Here is a 6,000-nt window from a genome sequence, read left to right as displayed (position 1 = left end):
ACACAATATAAGTCTTGTATGAACGTTACCTGTGTTATATGAACATTGTCTATCGGACCTTCGGAATACTGATATGGTTTTTATGACATATTTTGTCAGTGCATTGGACCTATATTTGAGCCATAAATTTCATTGCTTATAAAACAGGGGTCGTTCGAGTCGTCTTACCAAATTTGCTCAACCAATGAATATTTTTTCCGATTGTGACCGATGTCCTCAGTGTGTAAAATGTCCTCAGTTTGAAAAAAAAGTCTCCAATTAACCGTATGTGCGTGTTGCCCTCAGTGCCACTGTTAGCTGAACGTAACACACACACACACACACACACACACACACACACACACACACACACACACACACACACACACACACACACACACACACACACACACACACACACACACACACACACACACACACACACACACACACACACACACACACACACACACACACACACACACACACACACACACACACACACACACACACACACACACACACACACACACACACACACACACACACACACACACACACACACACACACACACACACACACACACACACACACACACACACACACACACACACACACACACACACACACACACACACACACACACACACACACACACACACGAAACTTGTACAATGACAAAAGATTTATCTATTTTAAAATATCAACTTTTTATTTACCTTTCTTTTGACTAGCAAACAAAAATTAAGGCTATTCAAAAGAGATGTTTTATGTCCCGAATAAAACGCAAAATCCATGACCGATCATGGTAACAGTCACAAAAGCAGAAGGAATGTAGGATGAAAAACTTCAATCAAATAGTTTGGGGTTGGAGAGGGGGAGGGGTGTAAAATTGCTGCGAGTTTTGTTTATCCAAAATCGATTTTACATATATCCATATTTTACAATCATTTTTCCTCAAATTAAGTCAAGAAAGGGGGGGTGTCAGTGAGAAAACTATGTGAATTAAGTTTTTTATCCTACATTGAGCTTTTGATGTCGTCCCTTACTTCTTGGCTTTGTGAAAGCGTCGGCGATGTGCATAATACGCTGTCATCATTGCAGAAGTTGAAACACTATGTATTTCCGTTGGTGACCTACATGTAGATGAATGTCCTAATAAAACTATAAAAGGTAGCATTCATATTTCAATTTAAAAGGAATAAGTGAGGAAGTAAAATAAAACAAATCAATAAATCTGAAATCAGGGTCTTCGAGTAGAGGATAGATTATGTAAATTATGCAGCACTGAAGTTGAAATTCATTTTCTTCTTCAGTGTCCAGTTTTAGGAAATAAAAGATCTGAATATATAAATAACTTTTAAAGCCCCCAAATAAATCATTATTAATATGGTTAATGTCATCTGAGGATAATGTTATAATTAAAAAAGTAAGTTTATTATTGTGTACTTATTCAAAGAGAGAAATTTAATTCTAGATACAGTTTAGTCACCGGTAGTTTGTACATCTACTAGTATATTATATTGTAAAACAATATATATCATGTATATTATTCCTGTAGAAATTATTCTGGTGAAAAAGACTTGATTTTGTTTAATTTTTAAATAATCAATGTAATCAATATGTAATCACTTGTATGAAATTGAACTTAATTGTACTGCTCAAATTATTGGGCGTCATAATTAGCAATAAAAAAACTTTGTATTGTATTGTATTGTATTGTATTGGTTTACATGTTACATCTTAAAAATATTGTGTGATTTGGAGAGTGTTATGAACGCCGGGGTTTCATCACTTACATGTAACCATCAGAGAAGAAGGAACAAGAGGTTTGAATCATCACAAACTTAAGTCAAACCCAGCATATAATTGTGAAATGAATTATTTCCAATACCTGTTTATATGCGGATCCAGGGGGGGGGGGGGGGGGGGGGGGGGGGCTGGGGGGAGGGGGCCGCCCCCCCCTTTTGTGGGGAAAATTTGGTTGATTATATAGGGAATCACTGAAGCATGACTGGAGCGGCCTCCCTTAGGTCAGTCAGTGCCCCCTCCCCCCTTATGAAAAGTTCTGGATCCGATGCTTTACCAACTCTAGCCTCAGACACGTTGATTCCTTTGCTTGATAAATGGCCTGTCATCATTTTCAGACCGTATGTGGGTCCAACCTGAAAATAACACACACTATGCGCACATCATATTTTAAATGTAACTACTAGTATATGTTCCATGTACATGATGTATATGGTTCGGAATACGTTTGTGTCGATCTGTTTTTTTTTGTTTTTTTTAATTTTTTTTTATTTCAAAAGAAGATTGTCACTGACTGAGACCCATTTTTTGTGTCGATATATTTGTCCTATAATACTCGTTTTGCTTTCACATATTAAAGATGTAAAATCATATTGAATAAAAGGTAATAGAATGTACATAAAACAGAACTTCATGGGAACTGTTTTATGTTTGTTAAAATACTATTCACATAATTATGATATATTCTTTGCTACATTTTTTTTTCTCGGTAAAAACAAAAATAAGAAGTCATTCATCCTTCGAAATATACATTTACCACACATACATGCATGCAAGTTACTTTCATAATTTCTTTTATAAGATGATGCTTATTTGATATTCTGCGACAGAGAATTGTGAATATTATAAGCTTGGGAAAAACAAGTTTGCATTAAAAAGATTCAAAATTAGGAAATGCTGTACAATGCAGAAAAATACAAATTTGAAAACAAATACTAGCGCAGTGATCAGAATAATATAACATCTACACCCATCCCTCCCAACCCCACTCCACACGCGAACCCTCCTTCTTGAACATGTACAGAAACTGACATGGACAATACTCTTATATTCTAATATTTTCCCTTCTTTTCTAACATGTTTTACACATTCAGCCACGATAGGGTTTAATGCTCCTTCGTCTACTCCGCATCGCCTAATAATTCCATTTTCAGAACAAAAACGGCCTATTGTTCGCGCTGATACATGCTTGATTCCTAAAGAAGTCAAGTATTGAGAAATGTCTTGGTGTGTTCCTCCGTCAAGTATCATTTGTTGAATCAAACATCGATGGTCTAAAAGTTCTTCCATTCTTACAACATGTACATGTATGTAAACAGGAGACTTCTTCACTTCGAGGGAACTAAATTAAAGATTTCAACCCCGACAATTCAAAGAAAGAAAAGACAAAGATAAACAAAAGTCAGATAGATAGACAGATAGATAGAAACAATGAATGACAGATTGATAGATCGAAAGATAGATATAAACATGTAGCTACAAAGACAGCTAGATATATAGATAAAAAGAAAGAATGATTTTTTGTGGTCATTATCGTACTTGTCAGTGTACCATTCTTGTTCGGAATTTGTTGATACCACACATAGTTCACCCATACACACACCTTAAAAAGATCTTTAAGATATTGCGCTTAAAACAAGAAAAAAGAAAACGGAAATAGTAAAACATTTAATAAAAAGTGTCAACAATTTAAACATTTAAAACGCCTATATTGAAACAAATTACATTTCGTTCTCATTATTAGACATTTAAATAATAAAAATTTTTCAAATTTGAATATTGCACAGCAAAATGAAAAATGAAAAATTGGAGCATTTTTCATTTTTCAATATCAAACGTCAAATTGAAAAATGCTCCATACTAGAGCATTTTTCATTTTTCAATATTGTAAGTTGAATTGAAAAAATGCTCCACTTTAGAGTATTTTTCATTTTTCAATATTGTAAGTGAAATTGAAAAATGCTAAAGGTCAGCATTTTCAATATTTGCTTTTAAGAATGAGATTGAAATATGTTTTGTTTTCTAAAACAAGCAAATACAAATGTTTAAATATATTTCAACTTTTGACAAAATAAAATCATTTTTAACACAAACTTATTGATATTTGTTTCAATATCTTCGTGAAATCAAAAATATAATTTCATGAAAATAACAATTTTCAAATCTCATAGAGAAAATGGTTTTTCGAAAGTGACTTCAATAGATTTTTGTTACATTTTTCAAACCAACTACCTTTAAAAGTTGCAGAGCAATTTGCAAAATCTATTTTTCATCTTAAAATGAAAAATGGTTGGCGTGAATGTACACGGACGAACTTGACACTCCAAAAGTAATTAATTCGACTTTTTTCAAATGGCTTATTTGAACAATTTATTACCAGGCTTTTTTGTACCAAGTGTACTGGTAAGTAAAATAGACAGTTTAGTAGTGGAACAATAGCTTGAAAACGAAATAAATCTATATTTGTAAGGTGTTTTGTGCAGCTTCGAAAGCCAGTACATAGTTGGAACTTTAATATTATTCGGTGGTGCATGTAAAGAGGTAGCTAAAAGTTCATGTTTGTTACAAATGTCATTTTCGGAAAATGGAGTCTGCTGGAATGTAGGTGAATATAGCTGGTTATATATCATTGAATTAATGTTTTCAAGGCATTGTATTGATGACATTTCAGTTTGAAGGAGTTAGCATACTTTTTACTTAGTTAGCCTTTTGACTTTTCATCCTAAATTCACTGGTCAATATTTCCCATGAAGAGTTGAGAACTTTGCAGTATAACAAAAATAACAGTTTTAATAAAAATAAACGAATTAATGCAGATAACACGTGCTTCTGTTATAAAATAAACATGGGAGACAGATTTGAATAAGCAACTCAGTGTTCTTGATTCATATCTTGTTCGTTGATATTTTATTATAATATTTCCTGTATGTGTTGAATTGATTTTGAGAAAAAATATTTTTGTCATTTGAAATCTTATACATGCTGCAACTTGCTGTTCAAGTTATATATAAACATTGCCTCTGGACCCTTTTGCATGGTTTTCTCTGAGATCACCTCTTAAAACAACAGCACACGTTTGTTTGCACCGCTAGTATTTCTAGTTGTCTGTTTGATGTAACATTTTTAGTGTGAAGAAATGTTGTTTGTGTGTTATGATATTCCTTGTCCTTGTCATGTAAAATGGTTTTTAATGGTTTGTGAGTGATACCGACGTCATTTGACACTTAAAATCAGGTTTTTAAATGATAACGACGTCATTTGACACTTTAATCCAGGTGCAAACAAATAAACATGAAAAACAACATCTGTATTGGCTGTACCTATGACGGGTTTACATTCAGGTACATTAACTTGATAGACATATCATGCCGTACATGCATCATCAGTCATATTATTCGAACGTGATATCAAGTAGTTAGTGTCAAAGCCACGAACTTGATAATGAACAAACGTGTTGAAATGTCTATCTTGTGATAAACACAGAATATTGTACCTGTCAACCAAATTGTTATAAGAACAGACGAATTTGTTATGTGATAATTTAATTATTACGTTCTTATTTGAATCCGAAAAAAAGTTTTGAATCAAGAGGTTTTCTTTTCTTTTTATGAATTCCCATACTGACAATATGCCCTATTACACACATTATCTCGGACATTGCTAGTTAAGACTTTTCAAACCGGTTTCCATAAAAAGAAGGAAGGATAAAAACTTTCTAAAAGTTTCCTTTATCAATTAAGTTTTTTGATTCCATCAACTAGGGCAATATCCTTCATCATGAATTAATTCACTTTAAAGATCAGTCTGTAGGTTGCATTTCTGTAAATATTGACAATGCAATTTCCCATAGGAACTCCTTTTACGGCTAAAACTGTACCACTTTTACTATGAAGTTTGGAAAAAATCATATCCTAGAATGGAAAGTTCATATGCACTACTATTTTTTTCAAAGGTCAAAATATAGGGCTGTGCGGCATATTTTCAACGTTTATATGCCCGAACTTCTAAGAGTTTAAACTAACACTAGATTTCTTAACTACCCCTACCTTAACTGTAGGATTACCACAGAATTCAATATAAACAATATGCATATGTATTTTTACCGGTAACATTCCCAAGTTATGTCTCTATGTGATGAAACATAGAGATCATTAATGGGAACCAGTATGTAAACAAAATTAATTATCTATGAATATTCTATATCTCCCCAA

Source organism: Mytilus californianus, unplaced genomic scaffold, assembly GCF_021869535.1.
Source record: "Mytilus californianus isolate M0D057914Y unplaced genomic scaffold, xbMytCali1.0.p SCAF_5, whole genome shotgun sequence".
Lineage (NCBI taxonomy): Eukaryota > Metazoa > Mollusca > Bivalvia > Mytilida > Mytilidae > Mytilus > Mytilus californianus.
This window is presented reverse-complemented; position numbering follows the sequence as displayed.